This window comes from Ambystoma mexicanum, chromosome 2p (assembly GCF_040938575.1).
Source record: "Ambystoma mexicanum isolate Mex_15411 chromosome 2p, UKY_AmexF1_1, whole genome shotgun sequence".
NCBI lineage: Eukaryota > Metazoa > Chordata > Amphibia > Caudata > Ambystomatidae > Ambystoma > Ambystoma mexicanum.
In genome coordinates, this window is record NC_090923.1 from 917286235 (window position 1) to 917301572 (window position 15338).

General features: G+C 46.6%; 1 long non-coding RNA gene across 1 annotated transcript in view; it reads right to left on the minus strand.

The window, feature by feature from the left end:
• Positions 1–258: 258 nt before the first annotated feature.
• The window catches only part of LOC138565961 (uncharacterized), a 283968-nt gene continuing 268888 nt past the window's right edge, over positions 259–15338 (minus strand). Inside the window, exon 3 of the long non-coding RNA XR_011301739.1 lies at positions 259–467. This is a non-coding gene — a long non-coding RNA (uncharacterized lncRNA). The remainder of the gene's footprint in view (positions 468–15338) is intronic.

Below are 15338 nucleotides of genomic sequence, written 5' to 3' on the forward strand. Positions count from 1 at the left end.
AGCTGTACTCTGAAAGCAATGTTTCTGTTGTAATTAGCTGTTTCGGTTTTTTAAAGGAAACTCAAGACAATTCTCTTTCATAACTGGTTTGATTCATAAAATGCTGCCTATGCTGCAATTTAAATCAGCAAATTGATAGTTGATTCTAGAGAGTAACCGCTGACAACATGAAGACAATAGACATGTGCAAAGCAGTAACCCTTTCAAGTGTTACAAAGAATTGTCCACAAAAAAAAGAGAAGCAGGAACTAGCTGGTTAGATCTTCCCTTCATATTTTATTAAAATTCACAGTTCACGTAGAAGCTTCTCACCACACACATGCAGCACTGTCATCTTTTGTGGGTGGGCCTGAAGGCTGTCTGCCACTTCACCAGATCACTTTGTCTCTTTTTCCGTGGTAAATGGAGACTCGAAGGTAAACGAGGATTGTAGATAATCGGCAAAAAGAGGCGATGAGTGGTTCTTTCTGTGGAGGAATCAAAGGGGCAGCGAGATTAAAAGAGGCCTTAGATTGTCCAGTCACAGTGGAAACAGAACAGTGCTGCAACAACCGACTTGCCTTGATATGGACATTTAGAACCTGAAGTACATAATGAAATATTCCTCTAGCCTAGATATGGGACACCACTTACAGCTACGAACTCAAGCACCACACACACAAATCCATACACCTTTAAGGCCCACTAGCAAGCCTTCATTGAAGCTTTAGCCCACCATTGTTTATTAGAGCCATACTGCTACTCCTACTACTACTTATAATACTACTTCTACTGCCACTAGTACTACTGCTACAACATCTACTACTCCTACCTCTACTGATACTACTAGTATTAGTACTGCAACTACTTCTACTACTATGGAAATCATCATTCATGTACCACTCCGAAATGTAATCACAGTGAATAAGACGTTTCTCTTAAATCACAATCACTGTGGAAGGGGGCATGCAGAAGTGGAGCTCTTAGTAAGTTCAAGTATTACAAAGGGCACCTGGTTGATGCCTTGCTCTACCCAGGTAAGTAAACTCATAAAAATACAATTGAGCAAGGTCATGGGGTTCCAACTGATGATTAGAACTTCTCACTTCTGGATTTCAATAGAATCAGAATTGACACAAACTTATGAAAAAAATTACTGCAGTTCTTTTTTAATTTGTGTGTAGTAAGTGTTGTAATACACATGAATATAAGGACATAGGATGTCCAACATGAAAACCTACGTGGTGTAGTACACGAGTAGCAAATTCAAATAAACAATATTCGGAGGACAAATTTAAACAATTACATTCTCTAGATCTCCTAGTGAGGATGACATGAGAAATCAATATTGTAATTGACTGGTACAGAGCACACATATGTGAAACAATCAAACGTTGAAAGACAACATGAAAACAGGTCAACACAACAGTGTTTCGGCCATTCTAGCTAAACTTGGGAAGCAGTGGTTTAGTAGGCCTTCATCAGGACGGATACATTCTTATGAATGAAGAATCCTATGTAATCGTAATCAAAAATAGCACGTTGGCATAAGTCATCTTAGTGTCTGCGTACACTGATGGGGTCAGGTAAGCCGTATCTCTGCAAAGGGGGTCAAGCCAGTAATGGGGCTGTGTAAGGAAAGACGTCTTAAAACAGGCGGCGTGTTAGTACATCAGGGTCCGTGCAATAATTATGGATTAATTCGGCCTCTGAGGCAATAGGTCACTGGCATGAATCCGCTGCTTATCAGCGTGTGGACGGTCAGAGTCCTGTCTCTGGAGCGGCTTGCTTAGTAAGTTGAAATACTTCTCGATCACCACAGAAGCAACAAAGAAACCCTGTTAAAAACGAATTCCTTTTATAATGCACTGTGAGCCAAGTCCTATAACCCAGAATGTCAAATGACAATGAATTATGCTAGGGATCTTAACAGTAAAACACATGTTAATGAAAGGACCCAGAGGAATAGGGAGAAGGGAGAATCCTAACTACAATTGGTTTACAACTAAGCCACTGTTAGGAACGATTTTCTTTTTTCTCCTTTCCTCCCATAAACTTCCATGGGAGACCCTTTTGCTTTGTTTGAACTCCTGACCTGACTTTTGGAGGTAAGTAACCCCTTCTGCGATACTTCCCTTGTCAGTTTGCTAATTTCTAGGTGTGGGGGTATGGGGGCCTGATTAGTCCATAAGACTATCAGTCTTGAGAAACTAGGTGTCTCTTAGGGAAATCCTTGTATTCTTACAACTTCAGTGAAGTCCCGGTGAAGCTCTCTGTTATGTTTTAGTTCCAGAGCTCAGAGAGAGGTCTGCAACTGCTTGTTTTAAACTGGAGCAGTGGTTTCCCCTGATGGTGTGGGAGCCCGCTGTGCTCTGCTTGTGCCCAATAAATGACTTACCTGCATCCCGTGTCGTGGCCTCTTCATTCACGGCCTGGATCCTTTCACTGGTGACGAGCGGAAACTCTGCACAGGGGGGTGGAGTGGCAGAGGCACATGCAGAGGCCCTCTCATTTCTCGCAGCACAGGCACTATACTATCACCAGCGATTTCTGTTTGTTGGTAGTGGCAGGGCACTACTGGTGGAGAGGCTCCCTTTCATTGCGCCAGCCTCATATCCCTTCAGTAGCCCCACACAGGTGTTGGGAAGCCAGGAGCGTGTGCTAGCCCGGCATGCAAGGCAGTTCCCCTGCGTTAGAGGAAGGAACCCGGTGACGTGCCAACACACGCATCAAAATGCTCCGGTTGCCATAGTTGCAGGCAACGCTCAATAAGCCCTCCGTGTCTCATCATCTCAATGGACCGCAGCAAGACGCACACTGCCCGAATTGTACGCGCTGCATGTAGGAAGGATTGCGCATGTAATTAACCAAGCTGGTAGGAATTTCGTTTTTTTGTCCCTTTATTGTCTTCTTGTTTTACTGATACACTGTCAGTGTTGTGCATTGCCTCCCCACCACAAGCTGCTGCTACCCAGGAGCACCCTTTACCCAGGTATTAATCTGTTGTCCCAAGCATGGCCACTGCAGCAATTCCACCTCTCCCAACATTTCTGGCCAAGCCAGGCGCGCCACCCATTAGATGGGAGAGGTGGCAAAGGATGTTTGAAACATATCTTGTGGCCATGGGAGGTGACAAATTTTCTCAAGCGAGGGAGCAGGCAGTGCTGCTGCATCACCTGGGCCTGAGGGGTCGCAGCTTATTTGATGGCCTTCCTGTACTCATGGATGCAGGTGCTGGAGACCTGGATGACTTTGGCATTGCGATTAGGAAGCTCCAGTAACATTTCAAACCAAAGAAAAATGTAACATTTGAGCGGGTCACATTTTTTTCAAAGCATGCAGGAGCCCATGGAGCCTGTCAAAGGTTACGTGACTGTATTGAGATCACTATGAGTTTGGCCCTCTGACAAAATCCTTGATTATGGATCAATTGGTGCATTGTACTAACAGTCCCAGGGACCAAGAGAAGTTATTGGCGAAAGACTTATCTCTGGAGCAGGCTATAGAGCAGACCAGAAGCATCGAACAAACTGCCCATTATTTGAAAAATATGAAAAAAAGAGAAATCAAATTACGAAGTGTGCAGAAGAGAGTAAATGAAGTGGGGAAGGAGGTCAAGTGCTTCAAGTGTGGCAGTACAAGCTACTTGGCTTCGAGTCTGTTTTCTCCTGCTAGGAACGCGACTTGCATTAAATGCAAGTGTAAGGGAAATTTCGCCCCCCGGTGTGCAAGGAGTGCGCAGTGAATTAATTCGAGCAACAACCAACTCGACCGGAGCAAGAAGTTGCACAAATCACTCAGCCGCCCCCCTGCTGAAGGCAGCATAATTTTGAGATATCGGCTGTTACAGGTGGAAAATGTGGGCCTGTTGATATTTGTGCCATAGATGGCAAGCACCTATCAATGAAAGTGGATATTGCGTCCTCATGAACAACTATCTTGAGCAAAACATACATGGAAGTCCTGGCAAGGGACACCCGAGATCTGGAAGAACACCACATTCAACTCTGTGGTTATGGCGAAGTTGAGATTGAACTTCTGGGTAAATTTCATGCAGGTATCAAGTACAAAGGGAGAGTATGTCCTGCTGACATTTTCGTGGCAAGAAAGGGGTCGTCACTACTTGCTAGCTTGGGGATTCAAATTCAGGCAAACTCGAGTGATCCTGTAACTGTGGCTGAACTAGAGGACAAGTGGGCATTGCAATTCCCAAGGGTTTTCACTGAGGAACTGGGAAGATTGAAATACTTTGAACATTGCATCAAGTGGAGGAGCAGTGCCAGGCCAGTAGTACACAAGGTGCAGCCAGTTCCTCTCCACCAGAAGGTTCAGCTGCATACTGAACGTAATGCTTTGCTACAGAAAGGTATAATAGGAAGCGTTGAGGGCATGGACTGGATATCCCCTGTTGTTCTAGTGTTAAAAAGCAATGGCAAACTTCATCTGTGTGTCAACCTAAGGGATTTGAACAGGAACATCTTGGTTGAACGGCATCCTTTGCCAGTTATCTCAGAAGTTTTGGCCGTGCTGGGAAAATCTAAGGTGTGTACTGTCATTGATTTGTCTGCGGCATACCATCAGGTGCCCAGGACTCGGGAGTGTCAGGATGTAACGGCTTTTATCACCACTAAAGGGCCATTTAAATTTGGTAGAATGCAGTTCAGCCTAGCAGTGGCTGTGTTCCAGCGCATCATGTAAAAGGTGTTAGAAGATGTAAAGAATGTGGTTGTTTTCCAGGATGATGTACTAATATATGCAGATTGTATGGAACAGCATGACAGGGTGCTGAGAGATGTGTTGAGCCAGGTTGACCGTGCAATGCAGTAAATGTAGGATCGGGGTGCGCAGTGTGAAGTATCTTGGTCATGAGATTTCGGAGCAAGGGGTGTCTCCCAAGCACAGTTTAGTGGAGGCGATCAGTTGTGCTCCAGAGCCAAGGGACAAAGATCAACTGAGGTCATTTTGGGGGATGACAGAATTCTGTCATAAGTTTATTGAAAATATTGCTGTTATTTCATCACCCCTAAGGCCATTGCTCAAGAAGGGCGTCAGGTTTCTATGGTCAGAGTAATGCAAGAGTGTGTTTTAGGAAATTAAAGAAGGGATTGCCCATGCCACCTCTTTGGGAAGATTCAATAGTAGGAGCAAAACATATTTGACAGTTGACTCCAGTTTGTTGGCTTTGGGGGCATCACTTTCTCAATGTGATAGTGAGAAGGAGGAGCCCGTGGTGGCGTTCGTGTCCAGGCAGCTCAGGGGTGCTGAGGCGAACTACTCTGTTGTGGAGAGGGGGGCCTTAGCAGTGTTTTGGGCTGTTCTCCATTCTGAATTATTTTTGTGGTGTCATGTGAAAACCCAAGGGCTTTTCCCTATCAACTCCCTTGGTATCCTCTTCTGGGATGGCTAGGGTGGGGTTATTGCGGTTGGGTCGACCCCAGGGGTGGACCAGAGAGGGATGAGTCACACCATGGGTCCCTCTTTCCTTAATACCTCCCTACCTGACATTCCCTCTTCTACCAAACACCATTTTGAATCCTATAGCATTGGCCCAACCAGGAAAAGGAGAACAAATATAACATCCCATGTTTTACAGCACCAAGTTTGTTCCCCTTCTCCTAACAGCATTTTTTATAATTTTCCTACCACCACTCGGAAACACTACAACTCCCCCCCACTGTTTTTTCCCAAAACAACTGGGACGAAGAAGAGGCAAACTGAAGCTATGAAGATTTCCCCTAGGAACCAATGTGCCATGTATTCCTATGGGCAGTCTCCATCTTGTCCCGTTAACCAGGTCAGGCAGAGTCAGGCAGGGCTAGACAACCACTCACAGCTGACTCCTGTTAATACTACCAGCCAGTATAAAAGGTACACACAGGCACACTGTGAGCCATCTGGGGATGCTGGAGGAAGCACAGAGGCCAGAAGGAAGGAAGGAACTGGAGCTGGAGGAAGCCTGGAAGGCCTGAAGGACTGCCAAAACACTCAGCCTGTGAGTACAGGGAAGGCTGCAGTATAGCGAGGGAGCTCTGTCTCCAGGGAGCCAAACCAGGGGCAGCTGGGGTTACCTGGCAGTGCCCAAGCCAGAGCTCCTCCCCTGGGTCAGATAGTACAGCCTAGGATTTCAGGGGCAGGTGGTGAGACCCTGACCTCAGGAAACATTCTATTTAAAACCTGCAGCTCCCAAAACTGTCAGAATGCTGTATTTGGTGAGCTGGCGAAGTGGGCACAAAATAAGAACATTGCATTATGGGACTTGAAGTCCTGAGACATTTTTTATGGTTGAACTTTTTGTGCAAAGCGAGAGGGTCTGAGCCTGGCTGAGGCAGACCCAAGTGCAAAGTAAAAGGAGGGTCCAAGCTCGGCCGAGGGAGACCCGTGTGAGAAGTAAAGGAGGGGTTAGAGCCCGACTGAGGGAGACCCATGAGAAGATAAGTGAACGAACTGTGATGTTAAAGAAGGGAAGTAAGAAATGACTTGGAATTGGGTGAGGGCTAGAGAGAAGAGACAAACCTCTTTTGTGTTTTAAATATACCACCCACCCTCCCGGGTGAACGGCACAGTTGGGGAGGTGCAGCGGCAGTTGTGGTATCAGCCTTGACTTCAGGATCAAAGCCTCGATTATGAACATGAATTAACACAGCCAGTGAGTTGATTAAAGCAATGAAAGTCCGGTCTGTGTTAAATGAAAGTTGATGGCAACAGTATCCAACGAATGAAGGTTGTGCGTGTGACGATAAGACGCGACAGAAAGCAAAGTATTGTAAGGAACTTTAAATTAAAGATACAAAGTAACAGAGTGGTTCAGCGAAAGACGATTGCCCAGTCAAAAGTCTGTGGGAAATGTCTAAATCCGTAGAAGCAGCGGGAAGAGAAAGAAACTGAGATGCAAGATTTGAACTGTTGTTAAGTCTGATGCAGGCAGAGGAAAACCTGGATGTGAGAATTGACTTTGAACTGTTTGGTTTGATCCCGGAAGAGGGAAACCTGGATGTGAGAGATGACTTTGAACTTTGAAATAATAACTGTGCTTGAAAATACATTTACCAAGATGACTTGATGTAGGAGAGTAAAAGTGATGTCTGAGGAAAGAACGTCGAAGTGGTCATGCCGAGGTAAGAGCAAAAGCCTTGCAGTTTCAAAAGTCGTCGACACCGGAAGGAACGTGAAAGGAGGCTTGAGTCTGGTGGAGGGAAGCCTATGAAGGTGTGATTGAAGCTTGGGGAAGGGAACCCCCACAAATTGTGATTGAAAGGTTTGAGCACGGCACGGCACTGATTTGTGGTAACCAGAAGGAAACAAACTTTTTTGTTGAACTGTATTATAAGCCAAAAGGTGACTTAAGCTGGAGTGGGAGAAAACCGAGAGGTCCAGCGGATAAACTAGTGACTTTTCGTGGAAGGTCAAATGGGCCCTGGTGAACGAAACAAACTGCATCCTTGTGTCCAAAGCCATAGTGTGTCGCAAGGTTCAAGTGTGCCACCTTACTCTGTGCTACAAAACGTGGGGAAGGGAATTTACTCAGCCATACTGACATTTCTTTTGAACACTGATTTTCCTTTTTGCATTACACATTACTTTTACCCATTTATTGTATTAGAAAGAGGGCAGACGTTAGGTATATTAGGATAGGTCATTTTATTTTGACTAAGGACTCACTACGACTGTATTTTCGTTTTGTTTGATGGTCGCAAATACTCCCATCTCAGTTATAGGGCAAGATAGGAGTTTTCGAACCCCTTTTAAACCATCAATGAAGGTTTTGAAACTTGCAGCTCTTGTGTCAGTGTCAGTGGGCCTCATTACAAGGGTGGCGCTCCCGTAATGAAGGGTGCCGGTACGGGACCGGCAACCTTCATTACGAGCGCGCCTATTACAAGGTTCTCTTTGCGGGACCCTGTAAGGATGCCTGGTAAAACCAAGTGTCCTTTCTGGGTCCCGCGAGAGGAAGAGGGGGGTAATAACGGGCCAGTTGTAATGTGCCCGTTATTACCTCCCTCCCCATTCCCATTGAGCCCTATGGGGGCTCAATGGGAATGGGGAGGAGGGCGCAAATAACGGGCTCGCGAATGGCAAGCCTGTTATTTGCGCCCCGGTCCCTTAACAGGTCCTGTCCAGAACGGCTGGTCAGACCAGCTGTTACTGGTGGGACCCGCTAAGGGACCTTGTAGTAGGGCGGTAAGGGATTACCGGCACCGGTCTCCTTACCGGTGCCCGGTATCCCTTACCGCCCACCTTGGAATGACCCCCTATGACTTCCATGTTTGCTATATTCCTGGTGTGAAAAACGTGGTGGCTGATTGCTTGTCTCGACTCCCCATGGGGGAAGCCAACAGTGTGGAACAAGAAGGGTCAGCAGAGGAGACGGTGGTGGCTAGTATGGAGCAGTGTTTGCTCAGCGAAGGAGAGTGGCGGAGTGGTTGGCCCACTAGAAAAGTGTTGGAGAGGAGGTTTGAGACTTTCTTTGAAGTAAAGGATGAGTTGTCCTTATTTGGGGGAAAATTCAGGAGAGGGAACAAATTGATTCCCCGATGGTATCAGAGGAAAGCTGGTGGATATTGCCCATCAATGGCATTTGGATGCAAATGGCACTAAGAGATTGTTGCAGCAGAGCTACTGGTGGCCAATGAGGGATGGTTATCATATATCAAAAGAGGCAGAGTCAACAGCTACCCCAGTTCAGCTTACGCATTTAGCGGTAGGTATGAAGAGCAGTAGGCTAGTTTAATACATACTAACTTGGGGTGGTCACACAAAGGCTGGAGACTTTTTGGGAAGACAAATCAATTTAATCAAAACTTAGACACATGTTTAAAATTTGTGGGTCCAAATACACAAGGTTGGACCTTAAAAGGTATATATATGCCCGGGGGGGGGGCGACAGAGAAAACTCAAAAAAGTACACTCCACATTTAAGTGAGGGTTAGTAGCAGGTATTTGTGCAGATTCATACACTACTTGCAAGTAGTAGTGTGCAATTGTTGTCGACACAAACAGGTTGGTGTTTCTAGTTCGGGGTGTTAAAGCCCTTCGGTGAGAACTGGCTATTTGCAGATTCAGGGAAGGGTCCGAACTGTCATCAGGACGTGGTCATTTGTTGACCAGGCTGTGTGCCCGCCTTTGAAATGTCGTAGCTGAACTTGCAAATGGTGTTTTCAGCCTGGTCAGAGTACTGATCGGAATAGGCAATGGATCTGTATGAGTCAGATATCTGGCTATAATTGTCCACGTCCAGCGTTGATGGCTGGAACAAGCGCGTTGGAGAGAAGTAGGTTTGCCTTTGCCCCAGAAGTTCTGCTCTTACTCGAGTCCCACCTTACTCAGAGTGTGTCTCTATGTTCTGCCTTTTATCCGTTTGAGGGAGGCTAATTGGTATCAGATGCATGCACTTAGAGTCAAGTGCCTGACTTTGCCTGACCCAATTAGCCGGCCATGTCCGATGGGATGTGTAAGAGTTAGCGTTGTTACTCTCAGTCGCCCTCTTCCTCGGCCCAGTGTTTGTGTGGGAAGGGGGGGAGTTGGGACACTGGAGAATCCTAAAAAATAGGATGGGTCATGTGTACGCAAAAGGAGAGAATACAGCGTCTACCATCGGTTGCTACACTCCCACTCCTCGAAGACCCACCCAGGTGATCCTCCCGCACTGGTCCACCTCCAGGAACTGGATCCAAAAGCGATGGCTGTGTCCTGGCCACCTGGATGATAAGTCCCCAGAGACTAGCGGGTGAGACACCCTTTGGTTTCTCACAGGATCAATGCCAATACTGTTGTTTTTGCACTTCCTTATATGGTTGGTCAGCACGAGTAAAGTGGTTCCTGTAGGCAAGATTTCACACTCTGGCTCAGGTTCTTAACACCAAGGAGGTTCAAAATGTGGATCGAGGCCTGCCTGGCCTTCCATGTTAAAGTCTTACTTTCCAATTTCCAAAACACAATTCACCAAAAAGTTCATATTGGCCCCCCTCTGTCAGGCCCAGACCTCTCAAAGCAAAAGTTCACTTCGGTCCCCCTCTGTCAGACTCAGACCTCTTAAATCACAAGTTCACGTTGGTCTCCCTCAGTCGGGTTCAGACCTTTCACAGCAAAACAAAACACTTGCAGGGTTTCCCTTCCCCTAACTTATTACACTTCCGGTCTCCCTCAGTCGGGCTCGCACCATTTCCTGAAGTCAAAGACTTTCGAATGTGCGTGGCTTTTTTCTACAGACCTCCGCAGGACCATTTCGACTTTCCAGCTTTCAACTCACATTCCTATGTTATTTACCGCAGTGCTTCATCGCCTGGGTCACTGTATTATGCACCAACGTCCAGCGTTCACATTTTTACTCTCCCCTGTTCTCTGGGTTAATTTTAATCACCTCGCTTTTACAGTTCATTCATTTTGCTACAAACTTTTCACCTTTCACTGAGATTTTGAATGGGCTACTTTCGCCGGACCACTCTGTTACTCAGTATCGCTGACTTTACTGCTATCGTTATTTTAAGATTCATTCGCAGGTCTGCCTTTCTTCGCGTCTGATCCACACGCATGCAGCCTTCAATTGTGCGATATAATGTTGCCAGTCCAATCTTTCTTTAGCACACACCGGTGTCTCATGTCGCTTGCCAACTCACTGGTTGTGTGCGTTTCTTTCTTGGGTTTACTGTCTTCCAGTTTACGAGTCAAGGTTAGTACTACAGGCTGGGCTTCCCCTCCCCAACTCTACCGTTCAGCCGGGTGGGTCGCTGGCATCCTAGAAACACAATGCAGCCTTCTTGTTTGGGATTTGGCCATCTCCATGTGTCTTTTGCTGCCTTTTGGAGGCAACAACCTCCTGCAGGGAACTCCTGGGGTCCTCCACCCGTGGCTCTCTTCCCTCGGTCCGTTGCTCTGCTCCAGTAGGTTTGCCTTTGCCCCAGAAGTTCTGCGCTTACTCGAGTTCCACCTTACTCAGAGTGTGTCTCTATGTTCTGCCTTTTATCCGTTTGAGGGAAGCTAATTGGTATCTGTTACGCTCACCTGGTATCCACGGGGACGCCACCACGCTGTGGGGATTCTGGTATCCTTCTCAGCGGCTCCCAGGTATGATCAGTGGAGAAGTTCTGCCTTGAATACAGGTGGGCAATGATGTTCAAGACTGGGCAACTGGGGTAAGAGCCTCCCAACACCCCGTATGCCCGCAGCCCCCCCGCCCCCGGACCTTTCCTCACCTTGTTATGGGTTTTGGCGTGCTCTCCGTCCTGCCTTTTTGGCAGGGGCGCGTTGTCCTTTGTGGGCGAGTGTGATCTAGTTACTTCACTTTTTGAGTCTTTCAGGTAGGTCTTATTACTGTTATGCTTGTATGCCTTTCTTTGGTTTAAATAATGTCTTTTCTCTTTCCTTGGTGGCGCGGAAGTTCACTGTGGAACGTTGGCTGAGTTGGGACTCGCCGGTAAATGATGGTGCATCGAGAGCACCTTGATGCGTGAAGTAGGCGTTATGCGCAGCGCTATGATGCCTTGCCTTTGCTAACCTGTTGCCTTTTCGTTCCCGTAGATTGCGGTGCTGACCCGGAGCAAGAAGTCCCAAGGCGATGCTGGTGGATGGGCGACACGTGAGGTAAGCTTCCGGCACGATTGTAAAATGTCTAATGTCCTGTTTCTGCCTTTTCTGCAGATCCGTCGGTCCGGGAGGCTCGCTGATCCTTGGATGCTTTTTGCAGGAGCTGAGGGCAGCTAGCAATGGAATTACAGGAAAGCTGCTGCTATTAACAATGTCCTTTTGTTTTTCAGATGCTGTTCTTCCGAGGTTCGCAGGTACAGCTGAACACGATGAGCGTCACGTTGCAGGATTGCAAAGTAACGCAAAGCGTGTCATTCAAGTCGGGTGTGGTTTAAATAGCTTCAGAAAAGTCCAGGTAAAGTAGTTCCTAGGCTACAACACCCAAAACACTATACCGCATGGCTTGGTTCCAACGGAACCAAGCTATGTGGGTGCCTCCATGTTGGCTGGCGCTGGAAACAAAGTAGTCCCAAAAACACGAAGTATGAGCCTGGCGCCAACGGCGCCAGGATTGGCCCCAAGAGGGCTTCAGCAAAGGATGCCTGAGTTTGTTAGAGATCTGATCCAAGGCCCCTCCTGGCCCATGGGCTGGCCAGCAGGGTTTCTGGATATGGGTCGTGACAGCACTCCCCCCCAAGGCCCATCTCAAGGTGTTCCTTGTGTCCGTCGCAGGCTTAGTTGGGAAGTTTCGATGGTATTTTTTGATTAGACGTGGTGCATGAATGTTCCCACAAGGTTCCCAGGACCTATCTTGGGGTCCAAATCCTTTCCAATCAACTAGATAGTAAAGCTTTCCCCTTGAGTACTTGGAATCCAAGATGCTTCTGACTTCGAATTCTGGTTCCCCGTCAATAAGTATGGGTTTTGGTGGTGTCCCAATCCGTGTACCAGGCTGCATCGGTTTTAGAAGGGACACGTGGAATACCGGATGGATTTGTAGGTTAGCTGGTAAATCCAGTTTGACGGCCGCCGGATTAATAATTGCTTTGATGGTGTAAGGTCCTAAGTACCTGGGTTGAAAGGTCCGGGTTCCTTTAATGGGTACAAATCTGGCGGCCAGCCAAACCTTGTCTCCTACCTGATAGTCAGGGGCCTTTTTCCGGTGTTGGTCGGCAAATTGCTTTTGTTTTTCTTTGGCGTGAGTAAGATGTTCTTTGGCCTTTTTGAAAGCTTGAGTGATGTTGGTGTGAAGAATTTTTACTGCTGGCATTTCCAAACTGGTTGGGAGATCCAGTTCTGAGGTACGTGGATGTCTACCATAAAGGGTATAAAAGGGTGTTTGTCCAGTACTAGAATGCAAGGAATTATTATATGCGTACTCGGCTATCCAAAGTAAATCTTTCCAGTCTCTTAGTTCCTGGTGCAACATGCACCGTAGGTATTGTTCGAGGGTCTGGTTGGTCCTCTCGGTCTCACTACTTGATGCTCTTATCAGGTCTCTCTGCAGCATTAATCTTTCTCTTAAATATCATACAATTGCACATCTTCAGTGACACAATCTTGTGGACTTGCGTTTGCACTTGCACCAATTTCCCCCATACTGACATCCCTTATGTGAGGGTTTGTTCAAGCTCCTTCTATCAACCTCTTTTACAACGACTCTTGGCTCTTGGAAATGCTTGTTCCAGATTTCTCCCAACTGACATCTCATGTGAGGAGAATTGTACAACATTTGCCTCTTGTTCCTCTTACAATGTCTTTTGGCTTATGGCAATGCTGGGTCCAGGTTTCTCCCAACTGACATCGCATGTCAGGAGAATTGCACCCTGTTTGCCCTCTTGTTGTCTCTGTAATGTCTTTTGGCTTATGGCTTATGGCAATGCCAGTTCCAGGTTTCCGCCAACTGACATCTCTTATCAGGAGAATTGCCCTCTTGTTCTCTCTGTAACTCTATTTGGTCGGTATTTAAAACTTTTACTTAATTGTCCATCTACCTGTCGGAACACCCCAGGGTTACCACTATCAAAGGGCCAACTCACTGGTATCTCTTGGTGTCTTCGACTCGTCATTCATTCTAGCGGCAGAGTTTTGCTTCGGGTATGACATCCACAGCTTGTCAAACCTCTTTTCAGGTCTTCTGTTTGCTTTGTGGACTCTCGCTGATACAAGCGCTGCTTTCCGGTCTGACAGCGTCATGGACAACCTTTCTGCAGTTGCCGGTTCCCTTGCTGCACTTCGCCGGAGCCCGTCAGACTCTGTTGGGTCTCTGCCACTACGGTACGTCGGATTGATATGTGGCTGGTTGAGAGCACCTCTCTCCTTCAGCCTGGTACGCTCCCGCATGTCTGCCTTTCTCTGCAGCTCTGCTTCCTGCTCCACATATTCTGCAGCCCGATGTGGCTTCTCCTTCACCTTCCCTTTCTCTCGTCCGCAGGCGCTTCTCTGATGTAAATGTCCTGCGCATTTGAACGAATGGATCACAACTAGACCGACACTTTAATATTAGCACTACTGTTGATCCTCATTGACTCTTTACTCCTCTTCTTCGTCCAGTACTTAAAGCTTTCTGGGATTTGAAGTCCAAAGGATTACCATAGTGTTTTAACTCCTGTTGTTGCACACTTTTATCTACATAACAATGATCATCAACATTAGATGTTAAAGGAGTTTTAGAGGTGTTATGTACATGTGAAAGATGAATAAAAGCCTGGTTACGATGTTCAGCAGAAGCAGATTTTAAGACCTCACAATTAAAGAGATCTGAAAATTGACAGCAGGCCATTAGAAACTCTGGGATTAGGTTTTTTTCTTTACAGTCAAGGAAAGAATACTGTGTCTCCCCTGTCAGAGCCATCACCTCCCACCTGACAGTCATCCACTCCCATGTGATCTTCTCTCGGATTACCACCCCCAGAGTCAGGATCAGGTAGCGGCTGCCTTTCCCTGGCCACATGGGAAGAGACTTTAGGCTGGGGATCAGTGATGAGGCTGCAGGATTCATTACATACCCTTCCCTTAATTCCTTGGCCTCCCACTCTAGGATCATTGGTTTTGGAGGAACCAATTGCCTTCCCCATGTGAGGAAGAGGTTTCTGAGTTCTAATTTCCCAATTCCAAATACAGCCTGATGGTGAACGTCCTTCTTTTCCCCATGAACCAACTGGGGAATAGGGAAGAGATGTTTTTTTATTTTCATTTGTGGTCTTATTAGGTGTTTTAAAATGTATTTGGGCCACTCAGAAGCCCACTAATCAAAATGGGGTACTTCACTTCCCAAAGCTATTTGAGTTGGAGGTTCAGGTATTACTGCCAATAATAACTGTACCTCCTTCGCCAATATGGCAACATGAATCTGAGTCAATGTGTGCCCTTTGGTTTGACCATGAACACAACCTACAGTCCTTTGCCCCATAAGTTTCCAGCCTTGAGGAGGTAGACCTGCTGTTATGGCACATCCTTCCCTTCCTGTCTCTAATTGGGCCCAGACAGTTTTTCCTGGTAATATCACTGGGATTTGATACAGACTCTTATCCCTAGTACAAAGCATAACATCATGTTTCTCTAGAGATTATGTTTCTTTAGAATGAACAGACATGGTGCTTTCACAGGAGGACTTAACGTCTGCTTTTTGTTGCTCTTCCAATATTTTTGAGATTTGTGGATAATGCAACGGGCAATGATGGGCTCGATGTTGAAAACTCCAACAGATAAAGCATACCATATCTAATGAAAGAACATTTCCTAAAGATTTAGAACCTTCCCAAGAGGAATGCGATTTCTCGGCGTATGAAGCTTCAGGCTCTTGGTATTCAGACTTTAAAGATTCTTGAGAAGCCCCTTCTAAGTGGGATGTATGTCAAGTGGTTTGGCTTCTCCTCCCAAAGTAAGCCCCCTTTTAA